The 23211-nt window shown below is 46.6% G+C and overlaps 1 long non-coding RNA gene across 1 annotated transcript in view; it reads right to left on the reverse strand.

The window, feature by feature from the left end:
• Positions 1-19494, reverse strand: part of LOC309533347 — a 30420-nt gene extending 10926 nt beyond the window's left edge. Inside the window, exon 1 of the long non-coding RNA XR_014220150.1 lies at positions 18884-19494. This is a non-coding gene — a long non-coding RNA (uncharacterized lncRNA). The remainder of the gene's footprint in view (positions 1-18883) is intronic.
• Positions 19495-23211: the final 3717 nt, after the last annotated feature.

Raw genomic sequence — 23211 nt, forward strand, 5'->3', positions numbered from 1 at the left:
TTTCCATTGCTAGAATCCCCAGGAAGGGAGAGCACTCTTGTATTTGAACTCTTGGGAATCCCATAGAAGCAAAAGTTTGAAGATTCGGGGCAGGTGACACGAAGGGACTGCTCAGCATGTCGGACTATGACCTGGGAGATCAGGGTTCGAATCTCCCCACTCAGCCACTGAGTGACCTGGGGGGGGGGCAGTCTCTCCCTCTCAGCCTAAGCTACCTCAAAGGGTTGTTGTTCTGAGGATTAAATGCAGAGGGAGAGCAGAACCTTGAGCTATTTGGGGAGAAAGGTTGCATATAAATGCAATGAATAAATGTTATTGTTACTTGCACACACCCCCTCAGGCCCCAAGGCAGGTTACAACCTTTAAATCACATAATTAAAATCACTTTTAAACAGCTTTCAATCACAGAGATAAGGTGGGGCAGAAAAATATGCATTTCAGTTGCTGCGTCTTCGACATCCTCTGAAAGCTGGACAATGCAGGCACCAGGCATACATCTCTGCAGAGGGAGACCCACAGCTTAGGGGCCACCGCAGAGCAGGCCCTGCCGCTCGGGTGCCTGGCGCAGGGGCGTGTCCTGCAGCCAGGGGCGGGGCGATCCACCCATGGGGGCGGGTGAGTCTCTCCGACGTTTTGAGCCTCTCCGCCGCATCACCCTCAGCTGTAGGGCTGCTGAGGGAGAGGCAGTAGGTAGACGCAAGTCCCATGCTGCCATTTCAGGCGTTTAAACCATTGCGTCACTTCTAAAAAGTTTCGTGAGCCCATTTTTTTTTTAAAAAAAGAAAAACCACCCCATTTTGTCACCCCCCCCCAGTGATGACACCTGGGATAGCCTGCACGCACACACTGCACCCCCTTACTCCACCACTGCTCTGCATCACCATCACCCCGAGCCGCTGATGTCGGAGGGTCTCCTCCGTGGATCTCAGCACCCGAGAGGGTCTATAGGAAAGGAGGCAGTCTTTCAGATATTTGAGGTGTGTCACTGAGTGCTTTAAACATCAATCTGACAACCTTCATAATAATAAGAATAATTTATTATTGATACCCCGCCCATCTGGCTGGGCTTCCCCAGCCACTCTGGGCGGCTTCCAACCAAATATTAAAATACAGTAACACATCAAACATTAAAAGCTTCCCTAAACAGGGCTGCCTTCAGATGTCTTCTAAAAGTCTGCTGGTTGTTCTTCTCTTTGAAGAGAGAAGAAGAAGAGTTTGGATTTGATATCCCGCCTTTCACTCCCCTTCAGGAGTCTCAAAGCGGCTAACATTCTCCTTTCCCTTCCTCCCCCACAAGGTGAGTGGGGCTGAGAGACTTCACAGAAGTGTGACTGGCCCAAGGTCACCCAGCAGCTACATGTGGAGGAGCGGAGACGCGAACCCGGTTCCCCAGATTACGTGACTACCACTCTTAACCACTACACCACACTGGCTCTGACATCTGGTGGGAGGCCGTTCCATAGGGCGGGTGCCACTACCGAGAAGGCCCTCTGCCTGGTTCCCTGTAACCTCACTTCTCGCAATGAGGGAACCGCTAGAAGGCCCTCAGCGCTGGACCTCAGTGTCTGGGCAGAGCGATGGGGGTGGAGACGCTCCTTCAGGTATACGGGACCGAGGCCACCTTGAATTGGGCTCAAAAACAAACCAGCAACCAGTGCAGCGTTTTTCTTCCTTTCCCCCACATCACTTTTGTTAAGTCTCCAACAATATTTCAAAGTATTCAGCATCATATACCTTTTTTAACATTCAGAGTTTCTTCTTGGCTTCCCAACCCTCCTCTCCTGATGTTTGTTCTTTACTTCTTTTTATTAGCCTGTCTTTTTATTATCTAAAGCCTGCTTTTTTCAAGCAAGGGTTCCATGAGGTCTTAGTTGAACCCCATCCTGTGATCCGACTGCTGCAGTTTTGGACCAACTGAAGTATCCGGGTCGTCTTTGAGAGCAGCCCCACGGGGAGCGCATCGCAGTAATCTAATTTGGAAGTTACCAGAACTCAGAATACAGTCGCCAAGACAACTCTGTCCAAAAGAGGCCCTGGTTTGAAAGCGGCAAGTTCACATGCATGGGAAAATTTGCAGTGGAATCCTGTATAGTTCTACTTGGAAGAAAGCCCCATTGAGCTCAGTGGCGCTTACTCCCAGGGAAAGGGGTGCAGATTCGCAGGCACAGTCTTAGCTTCTAAAGACCCTGGGAAAGGGCTGGAACTTGAGGAATGGAAACATTTTAACAGGGCATCCCCCAAACCCACAAACCCTGAGTGTGATGTTACAGGGACTGTCCCTGGTAAATGGAGAATAGGTTGTGTTGGAGACTATTCTGATATCTGTTTCTGAATGCATTTGTGTGTGTGTGTAGCGGGGGAGAAAAGAGTTGCTGCGGTTTGCATGGGGAATCTGCACCTCGAAGTGTGAACCTTTTTTTTATTTTAAAAAATCTATATTTCTTTTAAATGGCGAGTGAATTTTGTGTGTGCCAGGCTTTCACTTTGAGGGGATCTCTCTTTCTGACTGTGTTTAATTTGTCAGCAGAGTCTTGGCACCAGAACATGAATTCTGAACTTCAAATATCAAGCTTGCAAAATGGTCCCCGGAAATATCCTTGTGCAATACTTTACATTCTTCTGTCTGGTAGTTTATAATTTTCTTTTTTTTCTCCTGGTCTGCTTTGCAACATACCCCAAGAAGCGAAGCGCATTTGCCAGGGAGAAATTCTGAAGCACGTATTTGCACTTTGCAACTGCATCTCAAATACCTGGACTCTGATCTGTATTGGAGACAATATGCTGAGATTCCAATAAACTGATATCCTGCACTGATAATTTGGAGTTAAAGCAAGTGATGGCAGCTGCCCCACACTGCCTGGTACTGGTGGGAGTTGTAGTTCAGCAGCACCTGGGGGTGCCAAGATGCCAAAGGCTGGGACGGGCCTTTGGTTTGATTTAGCAGGACATCTTATGCAAGGGGACATGGAACATAACTGAGTAGACAAGAAGAGTTTGGATTTGATATCCCACTTTATCACTACCCTGAGGAGTATTGCACTTGGGGAAAAAAATGAGAGGCACAAATACAAGATGGGGGACACCTGGCTTGAGAGCAGTACATGAGAAAAGGATCTAGGAGTCTTGGTTGACCACAAACTTGACATGAGCCAACAATGTGACGCGGCAGCTAAAAAAGCCAATGCAATTCTGGGCTGCATCAATAGGAGTATAGCATCTAGATCAAGGGAAGTAATAGTGCCACTGTATTCTGCTCTGGTCAGACCTCACCTGGAGTACTGTGTCCAGTTCTGAGCACCACAGTTCAAGAAGGACACTGACAAACTGGAACGTGTCCAGAGGAGGGCAACCAAAATGGTCAAAGGCCTGGAAATGATGCCTTATGAGGAACGGCTAAGGGAGCTGGGCATGTTTAGCCTAGAGAAGAGGAGGTTAAGGGGTGATATGATAGCCATGTTCAAATATATAAACGGATGTCACATAGAGGAGGGAGAAAGGTTGTTTTCTGCTGCTCCAGAGAAGCGGACACGGAGCAATGGATCCAAACTACAAGAAAGAAGATTCCACCTAAACATTAGGAAGAACTTCCTGACAGTAAGAGCTGTTCCACAGTGGAATTTGCTGCCAAGGAGTGTGGTGGAGTCTCCTCCTACTTTGGAGGTCTTTAAGCAGAGGCTTGACAACCATATGTCAGGAGTGCTCTGATGGTGTTTCCTGCTTGGCAGGGGGTTGGACTCGATGGCCCTTGTGGTCTCTTCCAACTCTATGATTCTATGATTCTATGATTCTATGAATCTCAAAGTGGCTAACAATCTCTTTTCCCTTCCTCCCCCACAACAAACACTCTGTGAGGTGAGTGAGGCTGAGAGACTTCAAAGAAGTGTGACTGGCCCAAGGTCACCCAGCAGCTGCAGGTGGAGGAGCGGAGACGCGAACCCAGTTCCCCAGATTACGAGTCCACTGCTCTTAACCACTACACCACACTGGCTCTCAGAGTATTTATTTCTCACCACACTGGCTCTCGGAGTATTTATTTCTCATCATGCTTCTAAGCCAGTCTTCAACTCAACAAATCCTGGAGCAAATATATTTGTTGTTGTTTAGTCGTGTCTGACCCCCTGGACCAGAGCACGCCAGGCACTTCTGTCTTCCACTGCCTCCCGCAGTTTGGTCAAACTCATGCTGGTAGCTTCCAGAACACTATCCAACCATCTCGTCTTGAAGATCCTGAAGCTGAGGCTCCAAGACTTTGGCCACCTCTTGAGATGAGAAGACTCCCTGGAAAAGACCCTGATGTTGGGAAAGATGGAGGGCACAAGGAGAAGGGGATGACAGAGGACGAGATGGTTGGATAGTGTTCTCGAAGCTACCAGCATGAGTCTGACCAAACTGCGGGAGGCAGTGGAAGACAGGAGTGCCTGGCGTGCTCTGGTCCAGGGGGTCACGGAGAATCGGACATGACTAAATGACTAAACAACAACAATGTCCTGTCATTTATCCAGATGTAGGGATGGGTCTGTGGCCTGCCTTGCAGGCGTGGTGCAATGCCAAGATCAGATGCATAATAACTACCTCTTACAGGAGTCACAGACTGGACCTTTTCAATTGGCCAGGAGCAGGCCCAGGAGTCGGGACCTCGCCAAAAAGTGGGCACAAGACATTGGTCATAACATCATGTTTGCCGACTGGGAACAGTTGTGGACCACCAGTATAAAATTTACAGATTGTAATGCCTTAAGAGAGAATATTATGAAAATGATTTACAGGTGGTACATGACCCCAGTCAAGCTTGCAAAGATCTACCATTTACCCGATAATAAATGTTGGAAATGTAAAGAAACTGAAGGTACTTTCTTTCACCTTTGGTGGACGTGCCCGAAGATTAAGGCCTTCTGGGAAATGATATATAATGAAATGAAAAAGGTACTTAAATGTACTTTTCCTAAGAAACCAGAGGCCTTTCTCTTGGGCATTGTCGGCCAATTGGTGTCAAAGAGGGACAGAACATTCTTTATGTATGCTACAACAGCAGCAAGAATACTCATAGCAAAGTATTGGAAGACACAAGATCTACCCACCTTGGAAGAGTGGCAGATGAAGGTGATTGACTACATGGGACTGGCTGAAATGACTGACAGAATCCGAGACCAGGGGAAAGAGACGGCGGAAGAAGATTGGAAGAAATTTAAAATTTATCTTAAGAAATATTGCAAATTAATGAATGTTAAAATGTTGTGGTTATATAAAGTAAGGGATTACAGCTGTTAAAGATTAAGTAAAAGAAAAGAAAAGGAAAAAGTCGGATAAAATTAAGGGGAAGGATTTGCTGAAATAATTTTGGGAATTGGAATGCAGAAAGGGGAGGTATGGGGAAGTCGATGAAGTAAGTTTAAGAAAAAAAGGAGGTGAAATTATATGTGTTTGTTTGTTATTGTATGTATATCTTTGTATTGTGTGTATTGTATGTCTTTTTAAAATTTGTGAAAATTTAATAAATATTTATAAGAAAAAAAAGTGCCGGCAACAAGCTGATCTCGAAAGATTTGACAGACCCATCTCCAATGTCTCTATTTCTCCCCCCCGTCCCCCCTTGCAAGAAATCTCGAGGTCCTGGCGATGGTCAGCCTGGTGAGAGTACAGTGGACGCTCGGGTTGCAAACATGATCCGTGCGGGATGCACGTTCGCTACCCACAGCACCCGCAACCCGCAGTGCCGCGTCTACGCATGCGCGGGTTGCAATTCGGTGCTTCTGCGCATGCACAAAGCGTGATTTAGTGCTTCTGTGCATGCGAGAGCATCAAAACCTGGAAGTAACCCGTTCCGGTACTTCTGGGTTTCAGCGCACCCGCAACCCAAAAACGCACAACCTGATGCGTCTGTAACCCGAGGTATGACTGCACTAAGGGTTGCAGTGCTTTGGAGAGAGCAGGTGCCAAAGGGTTGCTATCATAGGTCAGGCAAGGCAGACATTCCCCAGATTCAGGCGCGGTGAGAGAAGCAAGAGTGACGGCCGGCCAAGGTGACATCATTCCCTGGGGGGGGGAGGGAATTAAAGAGGGGACCCCCCCATCTCAGAGAGAGAGAGAGAGAAAGGCTGTCGCAGAAACTGACGCCTTCTGGACGAAATGACAGGGAGCTCAAATTTAGAAGGCTAGCCTCAGAGGAGTGGGATTGTGACCACTCACCCTAGGCGTGAAATCGAGGAGGCTGTTGAAAACATAATAAAAACAACCCCTGGCAGGATTCGCACTGGTGCTGTGCTGTGCTTCTATCGGGGTACAAAGCCCTCGGACGCCCAAGACCAAAGGGAGGTAACTAAAGGAAGGTCACCTTGCTCCTCTGGGCTCACTGGACTGCTTTGACTGCAAAACCAGCTCCTTCGCAAGTGCCACATACGGTAGATTTTGTTCCGCTCTTGCAAGAAATCAATATTTTAGTTTTGCAGGTCCTGCTCTTCGGGCAGACATCTTCATTGTACTGCTTTTGATGCCTGCTAAAAGATTTCTTTCCCTTTAGGCAAGCCTACACAGGCATTTCACTATAGAATAATAGAATTATAGAGTTGTTGCTAGCCAATTAACTGCTTTTCATGACATTATTATTATTATTATTATTATTATTATTATTATTATTATTCAAATTTATATACCACCCTGTACCCACAGGTCTCAGGGAGGTTCACAAGACTGAAGATGAATATTATTATTCATCTCCAAAAAAGATTCTGATATCTCCTGATATTAATTAATTTATAGACAAAATAAACCAATGATAAATACAATGATAATAAAATACCACAGAGCAGGTTGAAAGCAGCCTATGTTTGGACATTATCACAGATCATGTTCAAACTATTACAAAAAGCATCAATTTCCCCATAAACCTGTTAGGCTGATTTATATGCATTCTTTTGTAATAAATTAGCTTAATCCTAATTAGTTTGGGCTAATTTCCCCCCATCCATTCAGAATATAGTAGGAGATACACTCCAATTTTTAGCCATTTTAATCTTAGCAGCAGTTATAAGCTAGAACCCTGTTTCTTGAGCTGAATTTTGCTGGATCTGAATTTTCTGATTTTCCATGTGTGGAAGTCCTCCCATCATTTCCAAGTGAATCCAAGGTGACCTGGATGAGTTCACCCACCTTTAAAATAAACCAATGGATTCAAGTTACAAGAAAGGAGATTCTGTCTAAACGTTAGGAAAAACTTTCTGATGATAAGAGTCGTTTGACAGTAGAGCAAACTCCCTCTGGCAGTGGCAGACTCTCCTTCCTTGGAGGTTTGTAAGCAGAGGTTGGGTGGCCATCTGCCATCTGCCTATGCAGCCTAGGACCCCCGTACCTATGGGACCGCCTCTCCTGGTATGCCCCGCGGAGGACCTTAAGGTCCACAAAGCGTGTTCTCCTTCATGGAGAGCACGTGTTGCGGTGGGGGCCGCCAGGACACTCCAAAGTTGGGGGGCGGGCTAATTGATCGTTGGCCACTGATACGACTGGGGCTTCCCTTGTTGTTGGGAAGAAGTTAATGTTGCCATTTTTTGATTGACAGCCAGAAATAGTAAAACTCCTTGCACGAGGCTAGGGCTTCCTCTTTTCGCCCGTGCATCAGATTGCCCGTCCCTCCCACCCTAGAATAGGGTTGTTCGCTTTGACCTTGCTATGCCTGTCATGGGGTCGTCTGCTTTGGAGCGGGGGCCTGGTAGGAATTTTGTCCGTCTGGCTAATTGGCTGGGGCCATTTGGTTTTTGCCTACTGCGTAGCAAATCGTCACAACTTGTAAGGTTCGCGGTTAGGCATTGGTTTATGGTTTGGTTGGCTGAGGGGCATGGATTGGCTGTGCATGCCCCTCTAATGCTGCTGCTGCAAGGGATTCTGTTAAAGGAATTGGGGGCTACCTATTGCTTGTCCACTCTGTCAAGGGGGCTCGGGCCATAGCAATGAGCTCCTGGTTGCATTTGGGGTGAGGGCAGGTTCCCTGCTCCGCGTAACCCCCAAGTGTATTCCCCCATTCTGACTTTCGCATTGTGCGGAATGTCAGTCTGTCCCCCATGGTGGGGGCAGATAGTCAAAACCAATGCCTACGCAACCACTCACAAATTTGTATTTTAATAAAGTTGTGGCCAAAATTATGCCAAAAATCTTAAACAAAAACTTCTGTGTGATGTGTGAGTTATTGGGGTGGACCTGGGGACCTCGACACGCAAATGACAACATTTTGGAGGTCCCAGGTTGCAAGGTGGCTAGACTGGTCTCAACTAGGGCCAGGGCCTTTTCAGAACTAGCCCCGACTTGGTGGAAGGCTCTGTCCCAAGAGACTAGGGCCCTGCGGGACTTGACATCTTTCCACAGGGCCTGCAAGACAGAGTTGTTCCACCTGGCCTTTGGTTTGGACTCAGTCTGACCCTTATGTTTCCCTCCCCTTATGGTTTTGATCTATGGGCTATTATTAAAATAAGGCTGCATTTTAAATTATATTTTAACCTGTATTTTAAATTGTTTTTTGTTGTTGTTAATTGTAATTTTACTGGTGTTAGCTCAAGCCCGGCTTTGGCTGGGGAGGGTGGGGTATAAATAAAATTATTATTAGTATTATTAATTATTATTATCATCATCATTATTATTACAGATAGGTAGCCGTGTTGGTCTGCCATAGTCAAAATAAAAAAATTCCTTCCAGTAGCACCTTAAAGACCAACTAAGTTAGTTCTTGGTATGAGCTTTCGTGTGCATGCACACTTCTTCAGATACACTTCAGTGTGTATCTGAAGAAGTGTGCATGCACACGAAAGCTCATACCAAGAACTAACTTAGTTGGTCATTAAGGTGCTACTGGAAGGAATTTTTTTATTTTATCATTATTATTATTATGGATGCTTTAGGTGAGATTCCTGCAATGCAGGGGGTTGGACTAGATGACCCCCTGGGGTCCCTTCCAACTCTACAATTCTATAACAGATGCTCAGGGCCGGAAATGGCACCCTATGGCTTCTCCTCCTGAGCCCTCAGACATGCTGCTGTGCTGTCACAAGGACTCTTAGCATCCTGTCTCCAATGTTGAAGTAAGATTCATTTTTGGACCACCTTGTGCTTTGCCTCAGCCATCCAAATATCTCATGCCAGTCCTGTTTCTCTCCATCGGTAATTTGCTACCTTGCTCCAAACTTCTTCATGTGAAACAGACCTCATCTCTTTACATATAGCCGTACCTTGGATGTCGAACGGAATCTGTTCCAGAAGTCCGTTCGATTTCCAAAACGTTCGACTTCCAAAGCGTGGCTTCTGACTGGCTGCAGGAAGCTCCCGGAGCCAATTGGAAGCCCCATCGGATGTGCGGCTTCCAAAAGAGTGTTCGGAAACCAGAACACTCACTTCTGGGTTTGCAATGTTTGGGAGCCAAAACGTTCAGGAACCAAGCTGTTTGACTTCCAAGGCACTTGGAGCCATAATTGTGGAGATCCATGGGGAAATCTGCTGTTGTTGCTTTTTGACAAACAAACAAACAGAACCCCACCAAATCCTGCAGAGGCATACAAAATTGGCACAGCAATTTCACTTTTAAGGAAGGAACCCGTAGGCTGATACGGGAGAAATCCATTTTAGAGCGTTTCCCGCAAACACAAAGCACATCTGAAGAACCCGGCTATTGAGCCCTTAATTCCCATTCCCAGCTTTCTCCAAGGCAGGGACCACATGAAAGATCAGGAATATTTAGCTTGCCTCCCCCTTTAGGGCTTAGGTGGGGGTGGTTTTTGTTGGAGGGGGGAGAGAAAAGAAGCCAGAGTAGTAATGGGGGAATCAGCTCCTGTGTAATCCTTTAAAAGACAGGATCTGGGCTTCTCTCAGACAGGCAGCTTAGGAGCCTATTCTCCTTCCAAATCTCCTTTAGAACATCTAAAGCCCCCTGGATGGCTCAAAGAGGAGGCAGGTGAGATCTCCGCGAGGAAGGAGGGAGGAAGAACGGGGCGAGGCAGCAGAAAGAGGGGGAAATGCTCTTCCCAATGCCGACCGCTGCAGGCTGCCTGCTGGAGCCTGGGAGAATATGTGTGCTTCATTCATCGCATCCACGCCACACCTTTCCTCCAGGGGGCTCAAGGTGGCGTACATGGCTTCTCTCCCTCCCCATTTTATCATCACAACAACCCTGCGAGGGAGGGGAGGCTGAGAGTCAGAGGCCGGCCCAAGGTTGACTGGTGAGGGGGGGATTCAAACTCTGGTCTTTCCTAAATGGCTTCGGCCCAGTATACCTGAAGGAGCATCTTCACCTCCATCGTTCTGCCCGGACACTGAGGTCCAGCGCCGAGGGCCTTCTGGCAGTGCCCTCGCTACGAGAAGCCAAGTTACAGGGAACCAGGCAGAGGGCCTTCTCGCTAGTGGCGCCTGCCCTGTGTCACGCCTTCCCACCAGATGTCAAAGAGAAAAATAACTACCAAACTTTTAGAAGACATCTGAAGGCAGCCCTGTTTAGGGAAGTTCTTAATGTTTAATAGACTATTGTATTTTAATATTCAGTTGGAAGCCGCCCAGAGTGGCTGGGGAAACCCAGCCAGATGCGTGGGGTATAAATAAATTATTATTATTATTATTATTATTATTATTATTATTATTATTATTATTACACCCCATAGGCTTGTTCACATGTTGCACTGAACATAGGGACAAAGCTGTGTACATACATTGGCTATACATTGATTGACTGACTGACTGACTGATTGATTGATTGATTGGTGTTGACTCTCCTTCAGAAGTTTTGAACCAGATGTTGGATGACTATCTGTCCTGGATGCCTTCGTTGAGATTCCTGCATTGCTGGGGGTTGGACTAGATGACCACCGGGATCCCTTTCAACTCTATGTTTGTATGATTTTACAGTTGTTTAAGATCCAACCTAACCATTCTGAAGGAAATCAGCCCTGAGTGCTCACTGGAAGGACAGATCCTGAAGCTGAGGCTCCAAGACTTTGGCCACCTCATGAGAAGAGAAGACTCCCTGGAAAAGACCCTGATGTTGGGAAAGATGGAGGGCACAAGGAGAAGGGGACGACAGAGGATGAGATGGTGGGACAGTGTTCTCGAAGCTACCAGCATGAGTTTGACCAAACTGCGGGAGGCAGTGGAAGACAGGAGGGCCTGGTGTGCTCTGGTCCAGGGGTCACGAAGAGGCGGACACGACTAAACGACTAAGCAACAATTCTCAAAGTGGTGTGTTTTTATTGGTTTTTTTTAAAGAAACCCAAACAACAAGCAAAACTACAAAAAGGAGAGATGTTTTTTTAAAAAAAATCTTTTTTTGAAATATCAGTAGACTGGGTAGGCAGAATATTTTTAGGAAGCACTGAAAAGAGTGCAGCAAAAGTGAATGCCTGATGTCAATAGGCAGGGAGTTCCAATGTTTAGGTCCTGATGCCCTAAAATATTGATTTCTTACAAATGTGGAATGGGCATTATGTGGTATCTGTAACTTTGCCAGTTCTGCTGATCAAAGGGGTCGAATAGGCACCGACAGGGATGGCGATCTCACAGGGATGCTGGTTCCAAGTTGTTAAGAGCTATAATATACTAATAGGAAAGCCTTGAACTCAGAGCCTGCTCCCCCTTTCTGTTGCCCTCCGGCCAGGCTCACTCACTCGAGCCACCTGCTGCCAGCGGTCCTACAGGCCTCTTCACGCCACCCACTTAGCAGCCAATGTGGTAGGAAGAATTATACAGACATTCGCGGCTGATGGCGGTTTTGTGTCGAGGACTTTTAGCACCGGGCGAAGGCGCTGGGGGCAGGGAGGGATGGAGCAGAAAGCGCCGTGTTTCAGAGGGAACAGGTGCAACATTTTCAAAGCCGCCCTTAATCCGAGCCCCTACACCTCGGAGCTGTAGCATCGTCTGGCTGTCATTTCCGAAATGGGAGTGGCTGGTCTACAAACAACCCTCCCCCTGTCTAATCTCTGGTGGGGCGGGGGGTGTAATTGCATAGCTGGGAGCATTGAGCCTTTGATCGCAATTACAGAGCCATCGTGGACTTGGCTGTGGTTGCTTTCCATCTCAGCGGCGGGAAAGAGACATTTCTGGGAAGGCACATAATTCCGCCTCCCAGTAACATGTCACAGAATCATAGAATTGTTGTGTTGGAAGGGATCCCAGGGGTCATCCAGCCCAACCCGCTGCGATGCAGGAATCTCAACTACCCCCTCTCCATTTCCCATCACTGTCCAAACCCAGAGAGCCCCCTTCAGTCAGGCAGCTGTGCTGCTGAGATTTCCTTACAACCAGATGGGCATTGTCGGCCAATTGGTGCCAAAGAAGGACAGAACTTTTTTTATGTATGCAACAACAGCAGCAAGAATACTCATCGCAAAGTATTGGAAGACACAAGATCTACCCACTCTGGAAGAATGGCAGATGAAGGTGATTGACTACATGGAATTGGCAGAAATGACTGGCAGAATCCGAGACCAGGGAGAAGAGTCGGTGAAAGAAGACTGGAAGAAATTCAAAGACTACTTACAGAAACATTGTAAAATTAATGAATGTTAGAAGGATGTTGGATAGAAACTAAGTGGTTTCCAGCTGTAATGCTTTAAGAGATATGAAAAAAAAGAGGTTTCACAAATGGGTAAAAGTTTAATGGTAAGGATTTGCTGAACTAACAAATCGAACTGGAATACAAAGAAGGGAGGTATGAGGAGGTCCGAGGAAATAAGTGTATGGAAGTTATGTTATTGAAAATTAATGTGTGTTTTTAACTGTTTTTATTTTGTATGTTTATTTTTCTTTTTTCTTGTTATATCTTAAAAACTTTTAATAATTTTTTTTTAAAAAAAGAGCTTTCCTTACAACCAGAAACTGGTAAGGCACCGTCTGTTGCCGTGGATGATTTCAGAAGCAAAACAGACCTGCCTTCTACTCCCATCTTATCTCCTCCATGCCACCCCTTTCCTGGGCTGGATTCCACATTCCCCAAGCCTTGCCAGCTGAAGTACAAGAGCTGGTTGCAATTTCACACCGCAAGTTCCCTGCTCGATGGAGCTGGCCCTCTCCTTTTTGCACAGGCCTGCCAAACGGGGCAGTGAAGAGGAACATAGCAAAGAGAGCCGAGCAGATTAAAGAAGACCACCATGCAAGAACAAATCCCATTAAGCTAAAGAAAGAGGGGGCTCACCCACGCTTTTTTATATACATCCATTAATTCTCCATTGTCCGTATTTATCTTATCTTATTTATATTGCATTTCTGTTCCACTTTTCTCCCCAAGGAGCTCAAGGTGGCGTACGTGGTTTTCTCCCCCGTCATCATTTAATCCCCCAAACAACAACCCTGGGAGGGAGGTTTGGCTGAGAGGCAGTGAGTGGCCCAAGGTCACCCAGAGAGCTTCATGACGGAGTGGAGGATTTGAACCCTGGTCCGCCAGTCTGATACTCTAACCACTACACCACACTGGCTCTCCTCCAAATCAGTGCCTTCCCACACTTTCCCCTCTCTCAGTCCAACATTTTCAGAGCAAAGGAACTCCAAAAGGGAGAAAGTGTATGAAAAAAAACTCAGATTGAGGGAGGGGAAAGTGTGGAAACACAGAGATTTGGAGGATAATATCATATGGACAACAGAGATTTGGTGCAGGTACAGTGGTACCTTGGGTTACATACACTTCAGGTTATGTACGCTTCAGGTTACAGACTCCGCTAACCCAGAAATAGCACCTCAGGTTAAGAACTTTTTTTCAGGATGAGAACAGAAATCGTGCTCCGGAGGCACGGCAGCAGCAGGAGGCCCCATTAGCTAAAGTGGTGCTTCAGGTTAAGAACAGTTTGAGTTAAGAATGGACCTCCGGAACGAATTAAGTACTTAACCCGAGGTACCACTGTACCTTGAATCTTCCTATCTACCTTAAACAGCATGACCACCCTACCCAGTCAAATGCTATATGTCTGTACATCCCTGTGATATTTGCACCAGCAATGAAAGAGACCCAGGCACAATGAAGTGCCCAAGACTGCAGTCGTAACCACACTGAGAATCACAGAATTGTAGAGTTGGAAGGGATCCCCAAGGGTCATCTAGCCTAACCCCCTGCAATGCAGGAATCACAGTTCAAGAATCCCGGACAGATGACCATGTAACCTCTACTTGAAAACCTCCACTGAAAGGGAGTCTACCACCTAACCTGGCGGAGAGCCCCTCTGAATTCAGTAGGACTTATTTCTGGGTCAACATGGTTAGGATTTCAGCCTCAGTCCATTTCTTAGGCAATGCAAGAGGTCTTGAAAGGAAACCTGACTTTGCCATGGATGGGTGAAATTCCAAAAACCAGTCTTAACATCACATTTCATCTAGCTGGGAAGCTCTGCTTACTAATGCCACATACCTAATAGCAAAAAAGAATATACACTGCACATACTCAGAGGCACACTTTCTTTAGTAGTATTAAGCCTATAGCAGAGCTCGACTTGGCTCTGCATGTTCCCAAACCATTTCCTCCTCCCAATGTCAGACTAAAGCTTTGCAGCAAGGGTAGCACAGAACAGCCCACCTCTGAGCATATGCCGAGTCCTTTTCTTCCTCATGCTTCCCAGCCTCTGCACACATAAGACTGGGTGAGGAATGCCTTCCGGGTCAAAACAAACATTGGAAGCTGCTTTATAGTAAGTCAGATCTGTATTGTCTAAATGGACTGGTGCAGCTCTCTGAGATTTCAGGCAGGGTTGTCTTCCAGCCGTGCCTTGAGATGCCATCGGAGGCTGAACCTGAGATCTTCTGCACGCAGTGCAAACACTCGATCACTGAACCACAGTCTCCGAAGATCAGATTTCCAAGCAAGCAAATCAGAACCCAATAACTGAGAGCTTGACACAACCAGACATCCGTCAGAAATGGCAAGGACCAATATATAGATCCAGAAGCAGGTGGTTTCCTAGGAACTGAGACCTAGTTCAAATCCAGGGCAGGATAATAGGGACTGCAATCCTAGCCATGTATACTCAAAGGTAAAACCCACAGAATTCAATAGGACTTCCTCCCAGGTGAGTGGGATTTCAGCCATTATAAGTATGGATGCCTCTGAGCACATGCAAAGTGTCTTCTGTCATCCCCAGCTCACCACAACCTGGAAAAGCCATCACAACATCTGGAAAAGCCATCGAAACCAAAGCCTATGTCTATGCAACTGTCCTCGTGTTGATGCGATTAAGCTAAAACACTGAAAGCTGAGCAAGCGGCTGTTCAAGCAGCGGGACATTAACTTCTGCAACCCCCAGGCACAAGATGTGGGGGGCAGAGGTGACTAGATGGTTTGAAAACAGGATAGCGGGCAAGGTGGAGCGTGCGGGCAATGGCCATCGGAGCAAAATGGTACCTATGTAACATATCTCTGAATGCCAGATATATGAAACAAAGGAGAGAAGAAGGTTTACCAGCGTTTAGCATGCTCTGCTTGTGAACCATTCTTTCTTGAAAACAAACTTGAAGCTTGAACTGTTATGGGGGCTTCTTCACAACCAGGAAAGAGGTCCAGGTAACCACTGTTATATTCTTTTTTAGGAAGCCCACCCCCAGATAGTGATTTCCTCCTATCGTTGCTTTTTCCATCTTGTCGCCATACACCCGAGTTTCCCCTTACATTTTGCCAATTCAGCAAAATTCCCCCCGGCAACATTTTTACACCCCAAAACCAGGCCACGTCAGGAATTTTCCTACATTTACAACATCTCGAACTTGGGGCTTGTTGAAATATACCCCAAAAAAAGTTATCAGTTTGAGTCATGCGACACAGATTGATTCTACTAGACCCAAAATTTTAAAGCCGTGCCATTCCCTCCAACATTTCTCTGGTGAAAATAAGGATGTCCTAAGGGAAAGCGGGGCATTCCAGGAGCAAAAATCAGAAACTGGGACGGCTTCTGTAAATCTGGGACTCTCTCTGGAAAATAGGGACTCTTGGAGGGTCTGCAATGTGGATAAAAGGCACTTTTGGGGTCCTGCTGGGATTAAGGTCCCCGAAGGTTAAGCTCCATTAGTTTCATAGTAGTTAAACCCTGGGAGCTGTTCTGATGCAGCCCAGCAATTGAAGCTCTTAGGAACTATCCACAGCATTCAAGCATCTCAGATATTGGGACCTGCCCTGTTCATTCTGAAGCACACACATTCCTTTGCATCCAAAGATTGCCTTTTTCTCCCCTGAATGAGATGCTCAGGGTGCTCTCTCTCAGTGTACGCACATGCTGGAATGCACATGGAATTCTGGAACTATTTATTTAGCTAGGAACACGCTCAGCTACATTTGCTTGCTGCATCTTCTCTGGGTCTCCTGCAGATGTCAACATACAGATTGACACAGATATAGATATTATTATTTCTTTTACTCTGCTGGCAGGACCCAAGGTCCTTTCTCGTCTTCAGTCACTCTGTGTGACACTTGTCAAGCGATCTGTCCTCCGGGCAGGCTTTTCTGCCTATCCTCCCCTCTTTATTTACTGCCAAAACAGAGGGTTGCCTCCAATGGAACAATAACTAACTGGGCGGCCAAAAATAATAATCAGCCTTGCAGAGCGTGAAGCAAGTGGTATATTTCTTCGGAGACACACAGCACAGACAGGCGTGCAGGGAGCCCGGCCCAGCCAGCTGCCACCATCTGATAGCAGAAGAGATAAAAAAAAAATTGCACAGCAAATGCAGGCTGACAAGAAGAAGAAAGAAGGAGACTCACCGCTGGAGGTAGGCGTCAGGGCAGCATGGCAAGGTGGGATACGGGGCTGCTTCAAAAGTCATTTCCTCCCAGGATGTCCTCTCTGGGTGTCAACCAAGCCAAATAAATAAATATTTCTGGGTGTATAATAAGGTCAGCCGGCAAAGCGCGATGGGGTCAAGAGGCATTTGGAGATAGGGTTTTCCGAAGGTTTCTTTTACACTTGCAGAGGGGTGGGGCCGTCCGGGGGCCTGGCCAATGGGATCCGTCCAGTGGCAACCCCCCCCCCCCCGGTGCCAGCCTTGCAAAGTGTCACTCTCCCCAAACCAAGCATCTCCCCTCTCTCTCTCTCTGCAAAAGTTTCTCACCCTCCCTCCCTTCTGCCTGCAGGACACAGAATAGCCACTGACAGCCCACAAGACCGGGATCTTGGAAAGTGGTCCAGGCCATCGCTGAACTTCTGATCTCAACGCTGGTTGGCTGTTTCCGACAGATGATATCAGGGCGTAATCCTGGAAATACGGAGCAACTGCACCTCAAATCAGTCCCCCACAGAGCTTCGCAACTTTCAGGTTCAGCTGCCTCTGCGGGAAACTCTGAGCTAAAGGATCTTTCTAATATCGCTGGTCCGTTATTTTGCAGTTGCAGGCAGTGGTTTTAAAAGCAAACTTAGGGAAATCCCACTGGGTAGTTTCTCTCTCTCTCTCTCATAAAAAGCCCAGGGACTCAAGCACCACCAGTCTGCCATAGAACCATAGACTCAAAGAATCGTACAGTTGGAAGGAAGCCCAAAGGTCATCTAGTCCAACCCGCTGGAATGTAGGAATCTCAGCTCAAGCAGCCATGGCAGATGGCCACCCAACCTCTGTTTACAAACCTCCAAGGAAGGAGAGTCCACCACCTCCTGAGGGGGTTTGTTCCACTGTCCAACAGAAAGTTTTTTTCTGATGTTGAGTCGGAATCCTCTTTCTTGTAACTTGAAGCCACGGGTTCGAGTCCTACCCTCCAGAGCAGGAGAAAACAAGCCTGGTCCATCTTAATCATCTATTAGACCCAAGCACCTATTAGAAAGATCTCAAGGAGGTCTCTATAGCCCTTTTTTCTGCTCACCCTTCACAGCAAAATGGAACCTCCAGCCACCAAAGCACTATACCTCTGAATATGAGATAAGGGGAAGGAAGGAGAGAAGGAGGGTTTGGCACCACCTTGCAGTCTCTGCTTGTGAATCAGCCCTTGGTGGAAATATGATTCCACTTTGGATACACAGGTATTTTTAAAGCAATTCTGAAGGAGAGAACTGTGAATGCAGAGAGGGAAATCAGTCCCTCAGCGGACCTGATCTCCCTGGTTATCAGAGGGGCGGCTGAGACGCCACCAACCTCTGCAGTAGAAAACTGAGCCTTGACAGAGAGAGAAGAAGAGAGAGAGATATAAATAGATCCGATCAACATCAAGAAGAAAACAAGTTTTACAATGCCCCTTTCTCAGGGCAGATGTAACCGATTAAGTTCCTCCTCGTCTCGCTCAGTAGGGCAGGCTGCAAACCTAGACTACTTTGTGGTTTTGAGGAATGAACGGGGTATTAATCAGGAGCTAAATTAAAATGGATTCCGGAGAGGGAGGGGTAGCCAGACGGTGACTACATGCCTACGCTCCACAGAAGACAATGCCATGCAGGCCTGCAAATCCTTTGCTCGCACACTCATGCGCCACCCGAGAACTTTCATTTCCTAAAATTTATACACCGCTTGGTTATACTCAAATGAAAATAAATTCCGTGAAGCAGTTTGCAAAGGGAATAACATTATAAAATTACCAGCTGGTATGGTTAAAGGATGAAAAATAAAATCAGCAATCAACTGAAAACAGATTAAAGCCTATGTCAACACGCCGCACGATGTTTCCAGCAACTCATCATCCCTCTACTCTCTCTTTCTGTGGAAGCACCGCGAGAGGAGGTGTCTTCCCAGTTCCTTGCTTGGAAGACCAGGGCGAGGAATAAAATACCCTCTGCCGCTTGCGCCTGAGTGGCAGGAGGAAGCTATTTAAAAACTTGACATTCTCCACCGCCCACCCCTGTCTCTGATGAGTCCTCAGCATCTGTGAATTGTGGACTCAAGGAAAGGGAGGGGAGAGAAATGCTCTCCTTTGGTCCGGGTCCAAGAAACAAGGAAGACTATTTGTTACTCAAATCCACAAGTTGGCAATTACCTCTGGGGCTGGCCTTTCATTTCCTTGGATGCTGGTGCACATTATAAAGTTCCACCCATGCTCCGGCAAAAGTGTCTTCACGTTTTCGTTCCTTTTGCTCATTTCAGTTTTGCTGTTATTTTCCCCAGGAGAGTGGTTATCCCTGAAAACCTGGGAGCATAAAAAAGACTACGTCCGACACCAGAAGACCAACCATGTTGGAGACTGAAATATGCTCAGAGTCGAGAGTGGATTTCATGCTCTTTCTTCAGCTCATAGTAGTGAGGAGGAATAGAAGTTCCCCCAGAATGTCTGCTTTATATACATTATTTACACAATGGGCCCCACGTGATTGGCTAATTCCGGGATTCTCCTGTAGGACAATCAGGTTGCTGATTCACTTCCACCTGGAGCTGGATTGGGTGGCTCCTGTGGACCAATCAGACTGCTGCATTCTGAATCCTATTGTTCTAGGACCAATCAGACTCCTGCATTCTGAATCCTATTGTTCTAGGACCAATCAGACTGCTGCATTCTGAATCCTATTGTTCTAGGACCAATCAGGCTGCTGCATTCTGAATCCTATTGTTCTAGGACCAATCAGACTGCTGCATTCTGGATCCTATTGTTCTAGGACCAATCAGACTGCTGCATTCTGAATCCTACTGTTCTAGGACCAATCAGACTGCTGCATTCTGAATCCTATTGTTCTTGGACCAATCAGACTGCTGCATTTGGATCCTATTCAACTCAGTACATAACAGAGACAGATGCACCTCTAACGGAGAAGATCATCCTTTGGGTTCCCTCCCCGCAAATCCTCGCAGGGACCTCACAGGGTGCATTTTTCAGAGCCAAGGACTGCATCACAAAATTCAGATAAAGCACGAACTCTGAAGGATGATTCATTTCCAGTCGGTCTATTAGGCTGGGTGGTGTAAAAAAAAAGTTTTTAAAAGTAGGTTTTGCTTCAATAGGTAGATCAGATGAAAATTCTCCTCCATCCTTCTCCTCCATCCCTCCCAATGTTAACCAGAGTAAGGCAAGATTCCCTTGGAGTGACAACAGGCCTGGCCAATCAAGACACTTTATACTACCTGCCAATGACAGGGGCTGATGTTACACAACCCTCTTCAATCCTTGAGCATGCTGAGGTTAGCTTAGCTCCTTGTGTGCAGAAAGGCAATTCGTTTTGTTGCTTATTTCATTCCATTTCATTTCGTGAAATTTATATTCCGCTTGATTTTAACAAACAAACAAACAAAATAGCAGATTACATGAAAGATGAAACAATAAAATTATCACTAAGAAGAATTAGCAACAATGATTGAATACATTTGAAAGGTTAACACAGCAATAGACTAAAAACAGATTGAAACTCTCAACTAGAGCCAGGGCCTTTTCAGTACTGGCCCCGACTTGGTGGAACGCTCTGTCCCAAGAGACCAGGGCCCTGCGGGACTTGACATCTTTCCGCAGGGCCTGCAAGATGGAGCTGTTCCCCCTGACCTTTGGCTTGGACTCACTCTGACCCCTTATATGGGATTTGGTATATAAATTTTCCCTTGGCTTTTTTCCTGGCCCATGTAGGACCAGCATGGATAGCTGGCTCAGGTGAATATCTGATGTTTCCTCCCTTTATGGTCTTGATTTATGGGCTACTAGAATGAGACTGCATTTTAAGCCGTATTTTAAGCAACTGGTTTTTTCCCCCCTTTCTGTTACATTTTATTGTAATTTATGTTTGGTGTTAGCCACCCTGAGCCCAGCCCTGGCCAGGGAGGGCAGGGTATAAATAATTTTTTATTATTATTATTAAATTCAACTTTCTTAAGTCCCTGGACAGACTTGTCTAAATAAAGATGTTTTGAGCATGGACCGGACAGAGCACAGTGAAGCTGCCTGGTTATGTCAAGTGGCAGGGAGTCCCGCAGTTCTTTAAAACGTGCAATGGGTATTACATGGCACATGTATGGGTGCCCGTTCCACCGATCGAAGCGGAATTGCAATCCTTATACGACACGAGAGCTATTCAGTGAGGTCTGAGCCTCTCCGCTTGGCTGTGGGGTTTGGGGATCCCCCTGACAGCTGAGGGCAGAGATGTGCCGGCCACAAACATCTGAGCAGGAGGATTTAGAGCTCAGAGACTCTGGGGACCCACAATATTCAGGTGGCTCCAGCAGCTATGTCTGGAGAATGTGTGTAGGTGGACTCAAAATGCAGTGACTCATTTGCCGTTGCCGTTTTTAAGTCCGAGGGAAGCAGACAAAAGCAGGGCGGCAAGTTGGAAGGGGTGTTATGGTGGCCCAACTGTTCCCACGCAACACCGTCTCCATCTTCATGGTGAATATTTCCTGGGAGGGGAATCCGGGCAATTGAAAATACCCCCCCCCCCCACGCTCAATGCAGTCGATTCTCTAGTTGTGCTAGAGAAAGAGGAGAGAGAGGTGACAGAACCGGGCCAGAGAAGAGTGTGCGTAAAAAGAGGCAGCGGTGGTGTAGTGGTTAGAGAGTCGGACCAGGAGCTGGGAGAGGCCAGGGTTCGAATCTCCCCACTCGGCCGCAGCTGAGCTCACTGGGTGACCTTGAGTGACAGCTGCAGCCTCTCAGCCTAACCTATCTGGTAGGGTAGTTGTGTAGGGATTAAATGGGGAGCTCCTTTGGGGGGAAAGGTGGGATAGAAATATGATACAAACAAATGTCAATTCACAGTAAATGGTTAGAAAAACAGAACTGTAGACCTGGCAGGGTTACTGAGGGTTTTCTAGAACCAACCCCCTGCAATGCAAGGATCTCGACTACATCAAACATGACAGAGGACAGTCCAATCTCTGATTAATGGCTGGTTCCCATCCTAGCTGCCATCCTAAAGAAATGATAATTTCTTTACCATTCTCCAAGGCTGCCTGTTTTTATACCACCGAACAGAACAGCTAATAGATCAAGCGTCAAAATCTATATCTCACTGTGTTCCTTTGAAAACAAAACTAGAAAAACTGAACTGTTCCTGCTCTGGGCTTCTGTGTCCTGTTGGTGACACCACTTGCGACGCATCAAAGAACCTAATGAAAGATCTGCCGCAGAATCAGGCCCACAGGGATGCCAAGAACAGATTCAAGTCCCAGTGGAGAAAGCAGGGTCTTCCCCCAGCAAGCACGGAGCAGCTAAAATTATTTACACAGGATATCAAATAGATGTGTGATCTCACTTTTATGTTAATGATAAATATGTAAATGTTAGTTCCTGTTGAGAAGGTTAAGATCCAAATGGCTAATTTTGATAATATAATCAGCCCCACGATTACTACTGAACTAAGCATACATTTTGGGGAACTAATACCAGTGTACTGGAAGAAGCAAAGATCCCCAGTGTCGAAGGAATGATTCTTCAACATCAACTTTGTTGGACTGGTCATGTTGTGCAGATGCCTGATGATCATCTTCCAAAGCAACTACTTATTCTGAACTTAAAAATGGAAAGCGTAATGCTGGTGGTCAACAAAAGAGGTTTAAAGACTATCTCAAGGCGGTAAAAAAAAAGGTAGTATAAACACCAACAACTGGGAAACACTGGCCAGCGAGTGCCCCAGTTGGAGAACAGCCTTTGCCAAAGGTGTCATGGGCTTTGAAGACACTCGAATTCAGGACGCAAGGGAGAAACATGCTAAGAGGAAGGCACACTTGGCAAATCCACAACGTGACTCCCACCACCCCAGAAACCTATGTCCCCACTGTGGAAGGATGTGTGGATCCAGATTTGGTCTCCACGGTCACTTACGGACTCACTGTTAAAACCGTGTTTATGGAAGGCAATCTTACTCTGCTACAAGGGATCACCAAAGAAGAAGAAGAGGACATTTTGAACGTTGAGCGTTGAACTTGTCTGTGTAACACAAAGGAATGGGCACCGCACAACCACTGGGGAAACCCAGCCAGATGGGTGGGGTATAAATAACAAATTATTATTATTATTAGTTGTTGTTGTTGTTTTCGCATGGTGTTCACAAATGCAGCCGTGCATCATACGAGGAGATGGCAGTGTCTCAGAAGACTGCCTTATTCCACATGCGCCCACTCGACCACTTTGACTGGCAGAATTGCCACTGCTACAGGTGCCACACAGGGTACCCATTCTACATTTCATAGAATCATAAAACTGTAGACTTGGAAGGGACCCCACGGGGTCATCCAGTCCAACCCCCTGCGATGCAGGAATCTTTTTCCCAATGTGGATTTCGAACACACGACCCTGAGCTTAAGAGTCTCATGCTCTACTGGCTGAGCTAATTTGTAAGGATCCAATCTTTTAGTGCGGCAGCACCTGCACCTTGGAACTCCCTGCCTATTGAA

Source organism: Podarcis vaucheri (assembly GCF_965113315.1).
Source record: "Podarcis vaucheri genome assembly, chromosome: 5".
Lineage (NCBI taxonomy): Eukaryota > Metazoa > Chordata > Lepidosauria > Squamata > Lacertidae > Podarcis > Podarcis vaucheri.